General features: G+C 39.4%; 1 protein-coding gene across 2 annotated transcripts in view; it reads right to left on the bottom strand.

Moving 5' to 3' along the window:
• The window catches only part of FAF2 (Fas associated factor family member 2), a 69,125-nt gene that overhangs the window by 30,730 nt on the left and 17,811 nt on the right, over nt 1-20,584 (bottom strand). The window contains exon 1 of one of the 2 annotated variants that reach the window (XM_070374114.1): nt 14,893-14,972. The exons of the other annotated variant lie outside the window; for it this stretch is intronic. The gene's annotated coding sequence lies outside the window, so the exon portion shown is untranslated. Of the gene's footprint in view, nt 1-14,892; nt 14,973-20,584 lie in introns of those variants that run through there. 2 annotated transcript variants of the gene reach the window in all.

Below are 20,584 nucleotides of genomic sequence, written 5' to 3'. Positions count from 1 at the left end.
ACAAAAAGCAAATTCAAGTGATTTTTAAATTTGAGCTCACTGGGTCATAAAGCAGGCAGACAACTTGCAACATTCACAATGCATTTGGCCCAGGAACTGCTAATGAACATACAATGCAGTGGTGGTTCAAGAAATTTTGCAAAGGAGACAAGCGCCTTGAAGATGAACATAGTGGCCGGCCATCATAAGTTGACAATGACCAACTGAAAGCAATCATAGAAGCTGATTCTCTTACAACTACACAAAAAGTTGCCAAAGAACTCAAAGTCAACCATGCTGTGATCATTTGGCATTTGAAGAAAGTTGTAAAAGTGAAAAAGCTCGTTAAGTGGGTGCCTTATGAGCTGACGGCAAATCAAAAAAAATCAATTTGAAGTGTTGTCTCCTCTTGTTTTATGAAACAGTGAACAATTTCTCGATTGGATTGTGACATGGGACAAAAAGTGCATTTTATACAGCCAGTAACGACCAGCTCAGTGGTTGGACTGAGAAGAAGCTCAGAGCACTTCTCAAAGCCAAACTTGCACCAAAAAAGGTCATGGTCACTGTCTGGTGGTCTGCTGCTGGTGTGATCCACTACAGCTTTCTGAATCCTGGCAAAACCATTCCATATGAAGCACGCGCAAATCAAAGAGATGCACAGAAAACTGCAACACCTGCAGCTGGCATTGGTCAACATAAAGGGCCTAATTCTTCTCCACGATAACGCACGATGCAGGTCACACAACCAACACTTCAAAAGTTGAACGAACGGGGCTATGGAATTGTGCCTCATCCACCACATTCACCTGATCTCTTGCCAACCAACTACCACTTCTTCAAGCATCTCGACACCTTTTTGCAGGGCAAACGCTTCCACAACTGGCAGGATGCAGAAAATGCTTTCCAAGAGTTCGTAGAATCCCAAAGCATGGATTTTTATGCTACAGAAATAAACAAACTTATTTCTTGTTGGCAAAAAAGTGTTGATTGTAATGGTTCCTATTCTGATTAATGAAGATGTGTTTGAACTTACAGTTAGAACTGGACATGGAACAACAGACTGGTTCCAAATAGGAAAAGGAGTATGTCAAGGCTGTATATTGTCACCCTGCTTATTTAACTTATATGCAGAGTACATCATGAAAAATGCCAGGCTGGATGAAGCACAAGCTGGAATCAAGACTGCTGGGAGAAATATCAATAACCTCAGATATGCAGATGACACCACCCTTACGGCAGAAAGTGAAGAGGAACTAAAAAGCCTCTTGATGAAAGTGAAAGAGGAGAGTGAAAAGTTGGCTTAAAGCTCAACATTCAGAAAATGAAGATCATAGCATCAGGTCCCATCACTTCATGGGAAATAGATGGGGAAACAGTGTCGACTTTATTTTTGGGGGCTCCAAAATCACTGCAGATGATGACTGCAGCCATGAAATTAAAAGACGCTTACTCCTTGGAAGGAAAGTTATGACTAACCTAGATAGCATATTCAAAAGCAGAGACATTACTTTGCCAACAAAGGTCCGCCTAGTCAAGGCTTTGGTTTTTCCTGTGGTCATGTATGGATGTGAGAGTTGGACTGTGAAGAAAACTGAGTGCCAAAGAATTGATGCTTTTGAACTGTGGTGTTGGAGAAGACTCTTGAGAGTCCCTTGGACTGCAAGGAGATCCAACCAGTCCATTCTGAAGGAGATCAGCCCTGGGATTTCTTTGGAAGGAATGATGCTAAAGCTGAAACTCCAGTACTTTGGCCACCTCATGCAAAGAGTTGACTCATTGGAAAAGACTCTGATGCTGGGAGGGATTGGGGGCAGGAGGAGAAGGGGACAACAGAGGATGAGATGGTTGGATGGCATCACTGACTCGATGGACGTGAGTCTGAGTGAACTCCGGGAGTTGGTGACGGACAGGGAGGCCTGGCATGCTTCGATCCGTGGGGTCACAAAGAGTTGGACACAACTGAGCGACTGAACTGAACTGATAATGATTTAAATTTCACAGTCCGGGGACTTCCCTGGTGGTCCAGTAGCTAAGATTCCCTGCTCCCAATGCAGGAGGCCTGGGTTCAATCCCTGGTCAAGGAATTAGATCCCACATGTCACAACTAAAGATCAAAGATTCTGAAAGCCACAACTAAGACCTGGTGCAGCCAGATAAAAAAATTTTTAAAAGTCACAGTTTGAAACTACAACTACTTTTGTACCAAGCTAGTAATAGAATCTCCTTTAACTTTTGATTACTTTGCTGTCCACTGCAGAGAACTGGTATGTCAGGGTTCCACTTCTCTATATATTCTCTTTAAGAACTGGACTTTACTTTTACCTTCTTCTCAGGGTATGAATGACCACTGGGTCTTTACCAAAAATATTTTCTACCTCGCTTATTCACCTATCATTTTCTATCATCTATTATGGCTGTTTACGTAAACTCATTCTACTGCCTTATTACAGGATGCAGGCTCCTTAAGAAAAAGGAATGTGATTCATCTCTATATAATGCTCCCCAGTACCTTGTACACAAGAGATGCAGTTTAGATCTCTCGGTCCGAAAGATCCTCTGGAGAAGGAAATGGCAACCCACTCCAGTATTTTTGCCTGGAAAATTCCATGGACAGATGAGCCTGGTGGGCTACAGTCCATGGTGTCTCAAAGTCAGACACACTGAGCAAGCGCATGTGCACTCACGCACACGCGCACACATGCCCACCCCTGGCACACAGTAAGGGCTTAAAAGGTTACAGAAAAAGGTTGTCCAAGTTAAAAAGACCTTTTAGGATAAGCTTCAATAATCATCGCCAGTAAGTGAAACCCTCTAGACATTTTCACTGTACATTAATACCCTGAGTTTTTTTTGAAAAATTAAACTCCAAATATTCTAACTAGAGGCTAAGCTAGTAGTTAAAAATACCTATTTGCAGAATATCCCCTTATGAATTAAAGTTCATAATCATTTTAATTGTCACATAATATGTCAATTGGCAAAAACAATTGACATACAGATGCTATAACTGCTTCTGATTTTTTGCTATTAAAATACCATTCTCATGAACACTTCTGTTTATAAAGTTTCTCTGTATTGAGGATTTCCCCCCGAGGATCCAGCTAAAAATTACAGGCCAAGGAATGTACATATTTTTATGTTCTTGACACATACTGCTAAAACGCACTAAAATGCACTTTAAAAGGACCATTCCAATTTATATTGATTAGGGTTGGTTTCAATGTGAGTCAAAAGCTAAGTATGTCTCAAGCCAATAATCATTTCATGCCAATTAGGTTTTGCAATGCCAGCTTTCTTCAAAAAGAAAGACTATAACGGGTATAGCTTGAGACACTACATAAGCTTTGCTACCAATTTTCTCCTCACCTCCAACACATTTAGCTCTAAGCACATACAGAAGAGAAGTAAAACAGAGAAGCCGAGGGAACATTATATTTAATAACTTCAGTTATTGGTTTCAAGCTCCTCCCAAACTAATTTCTTTAGAACCCAATAGGCTGTAATTCTGTTTAAATTTTATTTATTTATTTATTATTTTTGGCCCTGCTGGGTCTCCGTTGCTCTGTGGGTTTCTCTTCAGTTGCCACCAGCCAAGGATACTCCCTAGTTGCAGTTCGTGGGCTTCTCATCACAGTGGCTTCTTTTATTGTGAAGCACGGTCCCCAGGCACACAGGCTTCGGCAGGTACAGCATGTGGGCTCAGTAGCTGCGGCTCCCAGGTTCTCAAGTGCAGGCTCAATAGCTGTGGCACACTGGCTTAGTTGCTCAGAATCATGTATCATCTTCCTGGACCAGAGATCAAACCCATTGTCTCCTGCATTGGCAGGCAGATTCTTTACCACTGAGCCACCAGGGAGGCTCCTGTAATTCTCTTAAAAGGAACTGGCACAAAGCATAAGAATCTGTCTGCCAATGCAGGGGACACGGGTTCGATCCCTCGTCCGGGAAGATCTTTCACATTGAAGAACAACTCAGCAGGTGCGCCACAACTATTAAGCCTGTGCTCTAGAGCCCACAAGCCACAACTACTGAAGCCTGCGCACCCGAGAGCCTCTGCTCTGCAATAAAAGAAGCCACCGCAACGAGAAGCTGGCACACCACAAGAGGAATAGCCCTGTTTGCCATAACTAGAGAAAGCCTGAGCAAAGCAATGAAGACCCAGTGCAGTCAAATAAGTAAATAATTTTTAAAAACTTTCGAGAAGAGAACCCACTTCTCTCTATATCCCCTAGATCCAATGCAGTACCTTAGCATACAGTAGAAAATATTTAAATGAACACTCTGTTCTCATGTCAATGATCAACTTTTACTTCATCACTCTGTAGTTTTTAAGTACTGTTCATTATTACTTTGTGTAAGGAATTATATATTTTCCTCAACAATCCTATGGGTATCATCATACCCAGTATCAGTTGAGAATATCAAGACTCTTTAAAAAAGAATTATGTGGAAGACCCTCCACACTAATTCAGGTACACAGTTAAGTGCTCACTGAAGGTCAACTAAATCTGTAATCTCATCTAACCGGCTTGCTCTTTAGAATTTTGCTTTTACACTAAGATCTACTGACATCTGAGGTGACATGAGATGGCACTGGAAAAATAGCTTCAATATGTAGAAAATTTTAACTTCGGCACCCTCTAATCTTTCAGGACCAGTGTCTACCACAAATCCCCTACTCGGGCTGGTTTACCCAAGTCTGTCTTACTGAGAATCATCCCTGGTTACAAGATGGTCTCTCCCTTCCTTCTCCCCCCAGAGCTAATTCCTCTTCCAGGAACTGCCCATGGCAAGGATGTAGCACAAATGCTACACTTAGTTTCATTAATTTATACAAGTGTAACAGAAGGTGGCTCAGTGGTTAAAAAAAAAAAAAAAAATCAACCTGCAGTGCAGGAGACCAGGGTTGGATATCTGGTTCAAGAAGATCCCCTGGAGAAGGAAATGGCAACCCAGTCCAGTATTCTTGCCTGAAAAACCCAATGGACAGAGGAGCCTGGTATACCGGCTATAGTCCATGGGGTTGCAAAGAGTTGGAGAGGACTTAGCAACTCAACAGTAACAACAGCCTGACAGCATTAGTACCCTGAACTCCAATCAATCTCTAAACAGCGAAATGCATAAGGGAGATTAGAGGGAAGTGTGTGAACTATTTGATATCCTTCTACTCCAGCCTTGGTCTAATTTCCTCCTTTCCCAAGTCAGTTGATAACAGGATGTCAACATTACTTGGCAACCTACTTCTGAAATATTCTGATCCTTGATCTCTTGCTTAAGCGTAACTCAAGGAAGGTATCACAACCAGATATATATCATTCAACTACTTGGAAAGGGACTGCGCAACTAGACTTAATTACTCTAATGTAATCACTAGAGTGCTTTCCTAAGAAGTGTTTCTTTCCACATCTCATCTGTTTATATATATATATATAACAAACACTGTAGGAGGTTGGGGCAAAATCTCAGTTGAAATCTAAGCACTCTCTAAATTTCACTGGGTTCGGCTCTAGCTTGTTGAGGATACATTTTTTTTTAAATATTTATTTTAATTGGAGGGTAATTACAATATTTTAATGGTTTCTGCTATACATCAACTCAAACTGGCCACAGGCATACATGTGTCCCTTCCCTTCTGAATCCCCCTCACTCCCCACCCGACCCCGGTTGTCCAGGGCTCTTGCTTTGGGTTCCCTGCATCATACATCAAACTCCAACTGCCTATCTATTTTACATATGGTAATGTATGTTTCAATGCTATACTCTCAAATCACTCCACCCTCTCCTTCTCCCACTGAGTCTAAAAGCCTGTTCTTTATGTCTGTGTCTCCTTTGCTGCTCTGCACATAGGATAGTTGGTACCATCTTTCTAGATTCCATATATATGTGTTAATATATGGTATTTGTCTTTTTCTGACTACTTCACTCTGTGTAATAGGCTCTGCTGCTGCTACTGCTGCTAAGTTGCTTCAGTCATGTCCGACTCCGTGCGACCCCAGAGACAGCAGCCCACCAGGCTCCCCCGTCCTTGGGATTCTCCAGGCAAGAACAGTGGAGTGGGTTGCCATTTCCTTCTCCAATGCATGAAAGTGAAGTCGCTCAGTCATGTCTGACTGGCAGCGACCCCATGCACTGCAGCCTACCAGGCTCCTCCGTCCATGGGATTTTCCAGGCAAGAGTACTGGAGTGGGGTGCCATTGCCTTCTCCAGTAATAGGCTCTAGGTTCATCCACCTCATTGAAACGGACTCAAATGCATTCCCTTTTTTTAATAGCTGAGTAATATTCCACTGTGTATATGTACCACAACTTCCTTATCCATTCATCTGCCAATGAACATCTAGGTTGCTTCCATGTTCTAGATATTGTAAATAGTGCTGCAATGAACACTGAGGTACATGCGTCTTTCTCAATTCTGGTTTCCTCAGGGTATATGCCCAGTAGTGCAATGCCAAAGAATGCTCAAACTACCGCACAACTGCACTCATCTCACATGCTAGTAAAGTAATGCTCAAAATTCTCCAAGCCAGGCTTCAGCAATGCATGAACTGCGAACTTCCAGATGTTCAAGCTGGTTTTAGAAAAGGCAGAGGAACCAGAGATCAAAGTGCCAACATTCGCTGGATCATGGAAAAAGGAATAGAGTTCTAGAAAAACATCTATTTCTGCTTTATTAACTATGCCAAAGCCTTTGACTGTGTGGATCACAATAAATTGTGGAAAATTCTGAAAGAGATGGGAATACCAGACCACCTGACCTGCCTCCTGAGAAACCTATATGCAGGTCAGGAAGCAACAGTTAGAACTGGACAGGGAACAACAGACTGGTTCCAAATAGGAAAAGGAGTACGTCAAGGCTGTATATTGTCACCCTGCTTATTTAATTTCTATGCAGAGTACATAATGAGAAACGCTGGGCTGGAGGAAGCACAAGCTGGAATCAAGATTGCTGGGAGAAATACCAATAACCTCAGATATGCAGATGACACCACCCTTATGGCAGAAAGTGAAGAGGAACTAAAAAGCCTCTTGATGAAAGTGAAAGTGGAGAGTCAAAAAGTTGGCTTAAAGCTCAACATTCAGAAAACGAAGATCATGGCATCTGGTCCCATCACTTCATGGGAAATAGATGGGGAAACAGTGGAAACAATGTCAGACTTTATTTTTGGGGCTCCAAAATCACTGCAGATGATGATTACAGCCTTGAAATTAAATGATGCTTACTCCTTGGAAGAAAATCTATGACCAGCCTAGATAGCATATTCAAAAGCAGAGACATTACTTTGCCAACCAAGGTCCGTCTAGTCAAGGCTATGGTTTTTCCAGTGGTCATGTATGGATGTGAGAGTTGGACTGTGAAGAAAGCTGAGCGCCCAAGAATTATGCTTTTGAACTGTGGTGTTGGAGAAGACTCTTGAGAGTCCCTTGGACTGCAAGGAGATCCAACCAGTCCATTCTGAAGGAGATCAGTCCTGGGTGTTCATTGGAAGGACTGATGCTAAAGCTGAAACTCCAGTTCTTTGGCCACCTCATGGGAAGACTGACTCATTGGAAAAGACTCTGATGCTGGGAGGGATTGGGGACAGGAGAAGGGGACGACAGAGGATGAGATGGCCGGACGGCATCACTGACTCGATGCACATGAGTTTGAGTAAACTCCGGGAGTTGGTGATGGACAAGGGAGGCCTGGCGGGCTGCAAATCATGGGGTCACCAAGAGTCTGACACGACTGAGCAACTGAACTGAACTGATGGTAGTTTTATTCCTAGTGAGGATGCATATTTTAACATTTGTTTTCAGTTATTCCCAGAGAGAAACTTAGCAAAAAGCAGAGATCTCTGTTCTCTCCTTCCTCCAACACAGAGAGCTTTGCTTTATACAATAAGCAATATGTCCTCTTTGGTAGCAGCAGGAGAAATGGAAAGAAGTCCTTTCAGGAAGTGAAAGGCCAGGCTTTCAACCTAGGCTCTAATGTGTAACTAAAGCTTTTATACTCAATCTTTATTATTTACATTTAATTACTGATTTACCAAATTAAATACCTGCAGATTCCACTTACTAAGCACTTATTCCTATGTAATAAGCACTGTAAGTAATAAAGTCCTCATTTTCACCACTGAGAAACCCAAGTATTCAAGAGGGCATGTACTTTGTGTAAGAATATCCTTATTTAAGAATAATAAGTGGTACAGCCAAGATTGAAACCTTGAGTAACAATCTCTGAAGTCCAGGTTGTCTCCTATGCTATTATTTAATTAATTCATTATTAATTATTTAATTAATTCATGTTAGAAAACAAGAAGTTTTCAATAAATTCTCAATTTGGAAATTTTCAACAAAATTTTTGTTCAACTGAGAATAAAACATCTGGAATTTTTTTCTATTTTCACATTAAAGCAATGATAAAGTGAACACAATATTTCAATTTATTATTGAATTAATTAATTAATTCATTATTAATTAATTAATTAATGTTAGAAAACAAGAAGTTTTCAATAAATTCTCAATTTGGAAATTTTCAACAAAATTTTTGTTCAACTGAGAATAAAACATCTGGAATTTTTTTCTGTTTTCACATTAAAGCAATGATAAAGTGAACACAATATTTCAACCCCCTCGTTTTGCATAAAAGGAAACTAAGGCTTAGCAAAGTGAACAAGCTTTCCCAAGTCACAGAGCAAGAGAATAGCAGAACTATCCCATCTTATTCCCAGTCTCTTCTTTGTTCATTGTATCTGCTGCTAAGTCGCTTCAGTCGTGTCCGACTCTGTGTGACCCCATAGATGGCAGCCCACCAGGCTCCCCTGTCCCTGGGATTCTCCAGGCAAGAACACCGGAGTGGGTTGCCATTTCCTCCTCCAATGCATGAAAGTGAAAAGTGAAAGTGAAGTCGCTCAGTCGTGTCCAACTCTTAGCAACCCCATGGACTGCAGCCTTCCAGGCTCCTCCGCCCATGGGATGTTCCAGGCAAGAGTACTGGCGTGGGTTGCCATTGTCTTCTCTGTCATTGTATCTACAGGCAGCTAAGTAACAGCTCATAAATGTACATAAAATTATTTTCCTATATGCCTAGAGTCAACAAATAATCAGTATAGATATGTTCTTTGAATATAGTTTGGTGTCAAGTAAAACTGGAAAACGCTGCTTATCAAATCTCCTTTCTGGAAATTCCCAATACATTTTTTTTTAAAAGGCTTTGAAAACTCTTGCCTTCAGTTAAAAGGAAAAAAAAACCCTTTAACCTCACATAAAGGAGGTTTTTTTTTTTTTTTTTTTAAAGAACTCAAACTAATATCCATTTGAAGAATTTTCCTACAGAACTGTTTGTGAACCACAGGTATAGACCATCGAGAGATGTCAAACTAATGTTCCATGTGAATCAAGAGCTAACCATACCCACACAGTAGCTTCTTAAACAAACCCACAATATTTATCCAAGCAATTAAGAGTAGGTGGAATAAGGGATGGAACTTTGTCGGAAATTTAGAAGACACTCGAGTCTTCAACAATCCTTCTCTACCATTCACTAGCTTGGTGCCCTTTAACATCTTTCTGAGTTTCAGTTTCTTTACTGGTAAAATGTAAATAAAAATACTCATTAACTCACTAGGTTGTAAAAAGTAAGTGTACAATGCTCAATTTAGCTATTATTTTTAAGAAACATGAAGGAAACATTAAAAGTGAGAATGTTATAATGAACCTTAGTTTATGAGGACAAGAAAGACATTTGTACATCAATTAAGATGACCATGTGGATTTTTCCCCTTCATTTTTTAATGTGAAGTATTAAGTGGATTGTTTCATATATTGAACCACTCATGCATTCCAGAGATATATCCCATTGGTCATGGTGTATACTCCCTTTAATATGCTGTTGAATTCAGTTTAGTAGTATTTGCTTGAGGATTTTTGCATTAATGTTCATAAGGGATACTGGTCTGCAGTCTTCTAGTAGTATTTGAGAATCAGGCTAATGCTGGCTTCAAAGAATGACTTAGAATGTGTTCCCTCCTTTTCAGTTCTTCAAATGTTTCGGTACAATTCACCAGTGAAGCTACTGGTCCAAGGTTTTTTTTGGGAGAGTTTTAACTATGGATTCAATCTCCTTACTAGTTACAGGTCTATTCAGATTTTCTATTTCTTTGTGACTTAGCCTTGGTAGGTTTTGTATTTCTTGGAATTTGTCTATCTCATCTAGGTTATCTAATTTGTTGGCATTCAATTGTTCACAGTACTCACTTCAGAACTTTTTTTTTTTAACAGAATTGGTAACGTCCCCATTTTCATTTCTTTTGGCCGTGGGACATGCCAGACCCTAGTTTCCCAACCAGGGACTGAACGCATGACCCCTTCAGTGGAAGAGCAGAGCCCTAACCTCTGAACCACTGGGGAAGTTCCCCCATTTTCCTTTCTGGTTTTAGTAATTTGAATCTTGTTTTTTCCTCATTCCACCTAGCTAAAAAGTTTGTCAATTTTGTTGATTTCAAAAGACCAATTTTTGATTTCACTGATTTTCAGTCTTATTTTTCTATTCTCTCTACTGTTTACCTAGGCTCTCTCCTTTACATTTCCTTCCTTCCACTAGCTCTGAGTTTAGTCTGTTCTTTCTCCTCTAGTTTCTTAAATTATAAAGTTAGGTTGTTGATTTGAAATCTTCTGGTACTGTACTGTACTGTACTACATTGTATTTTGAATTTTGGCAGCATGCAGGATCTTAGTTCCCTGATCAGGGATCGAACCTGTGCCCCATGCACTGGAGCATGGAATCTTAACCACTGAAATGCCAGAAAGACCTTTTATTATTACTTTTTAAAATTGAAGATCTTTGGTGTTTTTTAACATTCATGTTTAAAAGCTACAAATGCCCCCTACCACTCCCCAAGCATCGTGTGCTGCATCCTGTAAGTTTTGGCACACTGTATTTTCATTCTCATTCATTTCTACATATTTTCTAATTTCCCTTGTGATTATTTCTTTCATCCATTGGTTAAGTGCGCTATTTACATAAATTCATGAAATTTTCAATTTTATTTCTGTTCATCCATTGGTTAAGTGTGCTATTTACGTAAATTCATGAAATTTTCAGTTTTATTTCTGTTATCAATTTCTAGAAACTACTTTGTATGATAGCTATCTACTAAAATCAATTGAGACATGTATTCTTGTATCCTTTATTATATCTTTTTTAATAAATCAATCAACAAAAGTGAATCCCTGAGGTCTGTGAACCATTCTAGCAAATTATCAAACCCCAAATGGGAGTCATGTGAACCGCAATTTATAGCTGGTCAGTAAAAAGTTCAGGTGGCACTGGAAGTGAGGGCAGTCTTGTGGGGCTGAGCGCTTAACTTGTGGGATCTGATGCTAACTTCAGGTAGACAGAGTCCAAATAGAACTACATTGAATCTGGGAGAACTGCTTGATGTGTGGAAAACCCCACACATCTGTTTCGAGTAAAAGAGAAACACAGAGGAGTTGCTTTTCCTTCTCATTTACCTAACACCATGTGCTTAGTCATGTCTTACTCTTTATGACCCCATGGGCTGTAACCCACCAGGCTCCTCTGTCCATGGAGACTCTCCAGGCAAGAATACTGGAGCGGGTTGCCATGCCCTCCTCCAGGGGATCTTCCCCTGGGATCGAATCCAGGTATCCCACACTACAGGCGGATTCTCTGCCATCTGAGCCACCAGGGAAGCCCACCTAACACCATATATAAAAATTAACTCAAAATGGATCCAAGACCCAAAAGTAAAACCTAAAGCTATAAAACACTTAGGAAAAAACATAAGCTAAAAACTTCCTGACACTGGATTTGGGAATGATTTTTCTTTCGTTTCTTTAAATTGGCTGCATGGCATGAAGGATCTTAGTTTCCCTGTGGACCCTGATTTGGAAGTTCAGAGCCTTAACCACTGGACCACCAGGGAAGTCCTAGGAATGATTTCTTCAAAGTGACACCAAAGGCAAAGGCAATAAAAGAAAAGAGACAAACTGGACTTTGTGACAATATTTAAAATTAGTACAACAAAAGACACTATCCAGAGTAAAAAGACAACCCCAGAATGGGAGAATATATTTTTAAATTATGTATTTGATAAGGAATTAACATTCAGAATATAGAGAACTCTTAAAACAACAACAAAAACACAACTTGATTAGGCAAAGGACTTGACCAGACATTTTGGCAAAGAAGATACACAAATAACCAACAAACACATGAAAAGATGTTCAACATCACCAATCATTAGGGAAATGCAAATCAAAACTATAAGGTACCACTTAACACCTGTTAATATGGATACTATTGAAAAAACAGGAAATGAAAAGTGCTGGCCAGGATGTGGTGAAACTAGAACCCTGTGCACCACTGGTGGGAATGTAAAATGTTACAGCAACTGTGTAAAACAATGTGCAGCTCATCAATAAATCAAAAACAGACCTACTACATGACACAGCAATTCCACTTCCGCGTGTATACCTAAAATAAACGCAGGCTTGAAGAGATACCTGTACACCCATGTTCACAGCAGCACCGTCCACGGAAGCTAAGATGGGAAATAACCCAGTGTCCATTAACAGATAAGGCAAATAAGCACAATGTATGTATACGTAAAATGGAGTATTATTCAGCCTTTAAAAAGAAGAAACTTTTGCAATATCCTACAAGAATGATGAACTTTCAGAATATTATGCTGAAAAAAACAAGCCAGTCATAAAAAGACAAATACTACATGATTCCACTTCTATGAAGTATTTGGAGTACTCTAAATCATAGAGAAAGACAGTAAACTGGTGGCTGCCCTGGGCTAGAGGAAGGGGGAAATGGGAGTTATTGTCTAATGGGTGTAATTTCAATTTCACAAGATAAAAAGAGTTTTGAAGATGAATGATAATGGTCGCACAACATTACAGATGTGTTTGTTATTACTAAATTGTATACTTAAAAATTGCTAAGATGGTAAATTTTCTATGTATTTTACCATGTTTGAAAAACTGGGGGAAAAACACATTTTTAATATATTGTGAGATGAATTTGAACTTGCTTAAAAGGTTCTGAAGTACTACAGTTTGTTTTCTAGGAATCAAATAAATTGATTTTTTTTGTTTTTCCCTTCCTCCTTAAAAAGGGATACTTAAAGCCACAGGAATCGCTTTAACAAAGATAAACATCAGGAACAACTGCACTGGGACTTCCCTGATTAAGTCTTTGGTTAATTCAGTGGTTAAGAATCCACCTTCAAATGCAGAAGACATAGGCTCGATTCCTAGTCAAGGAACTAAGATTCCACACGCCTTGGGAGATAAGACTGAGCACAGCTAGAGAAGCCCACCACTACAACAAAACCCCTCTGGGAAGTGAAATTTCTGGTGAATTATTAAATTCACTCAACAAATAATTGACATCATGTGGCAAGCACCATAAAGAAATCACAGTTCTGATTCCCAATAACTTTGTGGAGTAAAAAGACTTGTAAATAATTAAATTATTATGACAATGACCATATACCAGTAGTAAACAAATCCAAGTGTTCCAGGGGACTCAGGATGATATCAAAGTTCTGAGCTGAAAACTAGTGGAAGGAGGTGTTTCAGGACAATAGAGGAATATGCATGGAGGCACAGAGGAATGAGAAAGAATGTCATGTTAAGGAAACTAAAAAATATCACTGGAATAGAAATATAAAGGGTAGAATGAATATTATAGAGTTAAACAGTGAAATAGGAGTCAGATCATGAAAAGTAAAGAAAGATTTCATGCTGCTTTAATCAATACAAAGCAAATTAAAAATCTTAATGAGTTGACATGATCAAATCTTTGCTAGAAAGATTCTGGAAAAACTAAGAATTAGGCTAAATTGAAGAGGAGAGAAACTTGAAACTAGGAGCATTGGTACAGTCACTGAAATAGTTCAAAGTATATTGAAATGTAAGTATAAACTAGGGTAGAGGCAATGCAGATAGAGTGGACGGTTAATTGAGTGTGGTGGATTTTTTGGTTTGATTTAACTCCACTGCAGACAGTAATTATAGCCATGAAATTAAAATACCTTTGCTCCATGGAAGGAAACCTATTACAAACCTAGACAGTGTATTAAAAAGCAGAGACATCACTTTACCAACAAAGGTCCGTCTAGGCAAAAATATGGTTTTTCCAGTAGTCATGTACAGATATGAGAGTTGGACCATAAAGAAAGCTGAGCACTGAAGAATTGATGGTTTCGAACTGTGGTGCTGGAGAAGACCCTTCAGAGTCCCTTGGACAGCAAGGAGATCAAACCAGTCAATCCTAAAGGAAATCAACCCTGAATAGTCACTGGAAGGACTGATGCTGAAGCTGAAGCTCCAATACTGACACCTGATGCAAACTGCTGATTCACTGGAAAAGACTCTGATGCTGGGAAAGAATGAAGACAAAAGGAGAAAGGGGCAGCAGAGGATGAGATGGATGGATAGCATCAGTGACTCAATGCACATGAGTTTAAGTAAACTCCGGGAGATGGTGAAGGACAGGGGAGCCTGTTGTGCTATAACCTGTGGGGCTGCAAAGAGCTGGACATGACATATGGACTGAACAACAACATTCAACTCCAACAGGAATTTATAAACATTAATACATATACACATGCATACATACTGAAAAAAAAATTCCCCAGATACTTAGCATGAAAACATTTTCTCTGCTAAATTTATTCCAAGAAACTGACACTTTCATGAAATAAGAGTTTAAAGATACACATATACAACTGGAAGCATTAACATCAAACCTTCAGTTTTATTACTTATTTTTTGCTATTCATTTTAAGAAAAAATATAATATAGATAAATGGCCACTAAGATTTCCTAAATATATTAAAAGACTGTTAACTGGCCCAAAAGAAAATTGACAAAATTAATCTTTACCAATATTCACCTCAAAGACAGGCAGGGTTTCCCCAGTGGCACAGCAGTAAGAATTCGCCTACAATGCTGGAGGCAAGTTTGATCCCTTGGTGGGGAAGGTCCCCTGGAGAAGGAAATGGCAATCTACTTCAGTATTCTTGCCTGAAAAATTCCACGGACAGAGGAGCCTGCAGGGCTATAGTCCATGGGATTGCAAAGAGTCGGACACGACCCAGCACGCACGCGCACACACACACTCACAGATTTGCTTCTAAAAGAATATCTGCAGTACAGATAATCCTCCACTCAAGAGTAATCTGAATTTATACTGCTCTGCCAATTACACAAATGTTATTACTGAAAACACTTAGAGGAATGTATAAACAAACACTGCTGGCCAGCTCAATCTGAAGAAACCACCCCAAACCTGAATAAACTTGGATCACAAATGCCTGTGATTGTTACATAAAGATGTAACAAACAAACAAAAGCCCAGCAAGAACTACTGAATCAGTTTGTCCAAAAGCTTACAAGACAGTAACTGTGTTCTTGAATAACAACACTCAACAACACAAAGATGTTAATCACATCCCCTCAAATTCATTTATAAATTTGATAAAATTTCAATTTTATGAAGCTGATTATAAAGTTCTTTTGGAAAAACAGGTAAACAAGAAAATCTGTGAAAATCCTGAAAAAGAGCAACAAAGAGACCACCTCTTCAGATTAAAATATACTATCTCTTGTTGTTCAGTCGCTCAGTCATGTCTGTTTGTGACCCTATGAACTGTAGCACACCAGGCATCCCTGTCCTTCACTATCTCCCTGAGTTTGCATGATACAATTTTGAGTAGTATGTTTAAGATAAATGGAACAGAAAAGAGAGTTGAGGAACTGACTTAACTGCATACAGAATTTTGTACTGAGAAAGGAATTTCAAAACAAAGAGCAAAAGAAAGTTAAAAAATAAACAAAAACAAAGAAAAACCCTCGTAGACCCTATTTCTTAGCTTTAGGTTTACAGGAAAACTGTATAGAAAGTATGTATGGACAGTTCCTATACTCCCTTCACGACACCCACTTCCCTGTTACTAACATCTTGCAGTGTTGTGCACGTGTTATAACTGCATTATTATTAACTAAAGCCCCCAGCTTACATTAGGGTTCACTCTTTGTCATACACTCTATGGGTCTTGTCAAATACATAATGTTATGTATCTATCATCATAGTGCCATAAAGAAGAGTTCCACTGCCCTAAAAGTTCCATGCTCCATTTGTTCTCTCCCCTCTAACCCCATCCTTGGCAACCACTGATCTTTATACTATCTCCTATAGTTTTGCCTTTTTCAGAAAGGCATATAGTTGGAGTCAGGTATAGAAGCTTTTCAGACTGGTTTCTTTCACTTAATATTCATCTAAGGTTCCTCTGTGTCTTTTCTTCTTTTTGTTTCCTCTGTGTCTTTTCATGACTTGAGAACTCATTTCCCCTCAGCCCCCACGGAATAATATTTTATTGTATGGAAGTACCAGTTTGTTTATCCATTTATATACTGAAGGAGACCTTTGTTTCTTCCACCTTTTTGGCAATTGTGAATAAGGCTGCTATAAACATCTGCATGCAGGTGTCTGTGTGGACATAAAGTATTTTTATTTTACTTTAGGTAAATACTGCTGGATCATATAGTTAAGACTATGTTTACTTCTTTTTTTTTTTTTGGCTGCACAGCTTGTGGGATCCTCATTCCCTGACCAGGCATTGAAGCCAGGCTGTAGGCAGTGAGAGCTCTGAGTCCTAACCACTAGACCACCAGGGAATTCCTTAAGACTATGTTTACTTTTTTAGGAAACTGCATAACTGTTCCAAAGTAGCTGTACTATTTTGTATTCTCACTAGTAACAGATGAGTTTCTGTTGTTCCATATCCTTGCATTTGGTGTTTTAGATTTTAGCCATTCTAACAGTTTATGGTGGTTATCTCATTGTTATAGTTTGCAATTCCTTAAATGATATTTGATGTTCAGCATCTTTTCATGTTTATCATCTCCTTTATATTTCTTCATTGGTGAGGTATCAGTTCAGATCTTTTTCCCGCTTTTTAGCTGAGTTGCTTCTTTACTGCTCAATTTTAAGAGCCCAAGCATACAAGTGTTTAGAAGAAAACACAAGTGAATTCTTCTACTGCCTAAGTGTGGGGAAGTCTTTAACCATGACTCAAAATTCATAAGCAATAAAGGAAAAGATTTTGTATTACACAAATCAAATTCTGAGTGTGTAACAAAAAAAACCACCACAACATGAGTGTGGCCAAAACACAGCATCATACAAAAAGAAAAGAGCTGAGAACGACGTCTGCAACTTATTTAATAGACGAAGAGTTAATATCCCTAACGTATATATTAAAAAAAAAAAAAAACCAGAAGAAAAAGGATGGGACTTCTCTGGTGATCCAGTGATTGGGGCTCTGTGCTTCTACTACAGGGGGGATGAGTTCAATCCCTGGTCAGGCAACTGGGATCCCACATGCTTCAAAGTGAGGCCAAAAAAAAAAAAACCCCACCAGAAAAGGATAACTTGCTACAAAAGTGGGTAAGTGGACTATTCATTGAAAAATAAACTCAAATGGTCCTTAAAAATACAAACGTTGATCAATCTCACTCATAAGGGAAAAGTAGATTAAAAACTACACTAAATTTGACAACATATTCTGTTAGCGAGGTTGCTGGCGCCCTCAAACATTGCTAGTGGGAACATAAAATGGTACAATCTTCAGAAGGAAAATTTGGCAATATCTAGCAACGTTACAGGAGAAGGAAATGGCAACCCACTACAGTGTTCTTGCCTGGAGAATCCCAGGGACAGGGGAGCCTGGTGGGCTGCCGTCTATGGGGTTGCACAGAGTCGGACATGACTGAAGCGACTTAGCAGTAGCAGCAATGTTACATATTTATATGTATATACATGCATTTAACCCTTTGATCCAGAAACACTAGCAAAAAATAAAATGTTAGTGCACAAGGCTACTTACCATTATGTTATTTATTATAGCAAATAATGAGAAATAACCCAAATATCCATCAGGAGGGGGCTAAATTATGGTATGTATACAATAGAGTATTACACAGCTGTAAATATCAAAGAGAGAGAATTTCCTACAATGCCATGCAGTGATCACAAGAAAATAATAAGTATAAAAGGCAGGTGGAGAAAAGTGTGTAATAAATACCACCATCTATCTTTTTTAAAAGGGGGAGTCACAAATTTACTTAATACTTACATTTTTAAATGAAAGGGTTTGTTATTTTTTAAATTCTAAGCTTATATACGAGGAGAAGGCAGGGAAAAGAACAGAGTATAAGGGATAATAAGGAGTTAGATTTCTTTAAATATATTGCTACATGTAGATTTGACTTTGGAATCATATAGCTGTTTTATAAAACAAAATTTAAAAAGCAGCAGCACCAACAATCCCTAAACATCACAAGTAAAAATCAATGTAGAGATAGTAGCATAACAACTCAAAACTATCCCACATGACTTGAAAACACAGTAAAATTGGCTTCCCTGTCGGCACAGTGGTAAACAATCCGCCTACCCATTCTGGAGACTCTGGTTCAATCCCTGGGTCAGGAAGATTCCTTAGAGGAGGAAACTGCAACCTACTTCAGTATTCTTGCCTAGAAAATTCCATGGACAGAGGAGCCTGGTGAGTGGGCTACACTGACAGAGGAGTCACGTGCGTGTGCATGCTGTTATGTCTGTCTCACTGCGGACATAATGAGATGGACATAACTGAGCATGCACACGCACCTGACTATACATTCTACAATAAAAAGGCTTAAATTGTTTTAAATAATCATATTGTTGTTACTGCTGCTGCTAAGTCGTTTCAGTCGTGTCCGACTCTGTGTGACCCCATAGACCGGCAGCCCACCAGGCTCCGCCGTCCCTGGGATTCTCCAGGCAAGAACACTGGAGTGGGTTGCCATTTCCTTCTCCAATGCATTAAAGTGAAAAGTGAAAGTGAAGCCACTTAGTCATGTCCAACTCTTAGCAACCTCATGGACTGCAGCCTACCAGGCTTCTCCATCCATGGGATTTTCCAGGCAAGAGTACTGGAGTGGGGTGCCATTGCCTTCTCCGATTGTTGTTACTAGTAAGGGTATTATTTTGAGACACTTAAAGTGATGATTATGTGATAAAGCAAATGAATCATCATGTTAACCTCATTAAGAACCACATTTTTTGGTATAGAGAAAGGAGAGGTAAAACATAGTGCAGAATTTTAACTAGCAGTCCTGAATTTGAATTGGAAATATAAAACTGTTTCATCATGAATTAAATAAATACAAATATATGTGTGTGTCTGTATTATATATGTACTTCCTAGTTCTAGTAACTAAAAATTCTAGCCCAACCCAAACGCAATGAGCCAAGGCACACACACATTTCCTGGAGAAATGGCTAATTCAAGATTTAGGTAGAAAATGCCCAAGATGAGTCAAACATCTTTTAACTTCAGAAAGTTAAAAAGCTATCAAAGGCTACTGGGGCCATGTCAATATAATAAAGTCTTTAGGAACAGAAACACAAGGCTCTTACAAACTCAAAAGGGAATTATTTTCTGTGATTCTGGAAAAATAAAATTGTGTATCTATTAGGTTTTCCTTAAATAAATAAAAAAAAGGCCATCAGGAACCAACCTAAACAGATTCACAGCTGTCAAAGATGGCCCAATCTAAGCCTCAATAAGCACAATGGCATGAAATGTACAACATTAAATATGTTTACATCTGTGACTTCATTGCAAATTTAAAAAATTTACAATTAAAATTTTAAAAATCTGGCTGGTTACTTTCTAGGATGCTGGGAATCAACCCATTATTTAAAAACTAATAACTGAAAGGATTAAATGTTTATCTTGCCTTTATTATACATACTGTGTGCTATGCTTAGTCATGTCTGACTCTGCAATCCCATGGACTGTAGTCCACTAGGCTCCTCTGTCTCTTGGATTCTCCAGGCAAGAAGACTGGAGTGCGTTGCCATTTCCTCCATCAAGGGATCTTCCCAAACTAGGGTTTGAACCCAGGTTTCCCACAATGCAGGGAGATTCTTTACCAGCTGAGCTACCAGGGAAGCCCTATACATACTATAACTTAGTGTAACTAAACAGGTAAGGGAACGTATATCTTTATAGAAGACTCCCTATTAATAAATAAAGAAAGGAAGACAGAATCAAACTGTCATCACATTGCATGTGAAAAGACTCAGTTCAGTTCAGTTCAGTCGCTCAGTCGTGTCCAACTCTTTGCGACCTCATGCATCGCAGCACGCCAGGCCTCCCTGTCCATCACCAACTCCTGGAGTTCACCCAGACTCAACGTCCATCGAGTCAGTGATGCCATCCAGCCATCTCATCCTCTGTCGTCCCCTTCTCCTCCTGCCCCCAATCCCTCCCAGCCTCAAAGTCTTTCCCAATGAGTCAGCTCTTCGCATGAGGTGGCCAAAGTACTGGAGTTTCAGCTTCAGCATCATTTTCTCCAAAGAAATCCCAGGGTTGATCTCCTTCAGAATGGACTGGTTGGATCTCCTTGCAGTCCAAGGGACTCTCAAGAGTCTTCTCCAACACCACAGTTCAAAAGCATCAATTCTTCGGCGCTCAGCCTTCTTCACAGTCCAACTCTCACATCCATACATGACCACTGGAAAAACCATAGCCTTG

The sequence above is a fragment of the Bos mutus genome, chromosome 7 (assembly GCF_027580195.1).
Source record: "Bos mutus isolate GX-2022 chromosome 7, NWIPB_WYAK_1.1, whole genome shotgun sequence".
Classification (NCBI taxonomy): Eukaryota; Metazoa; Chordata; class Mammalia; order Artiodactyla; family Bovidae; genus Bos; species Bos mutus.
This window is presented reverse-complemented; position numbering and strand designations above follow the sequence as displayed.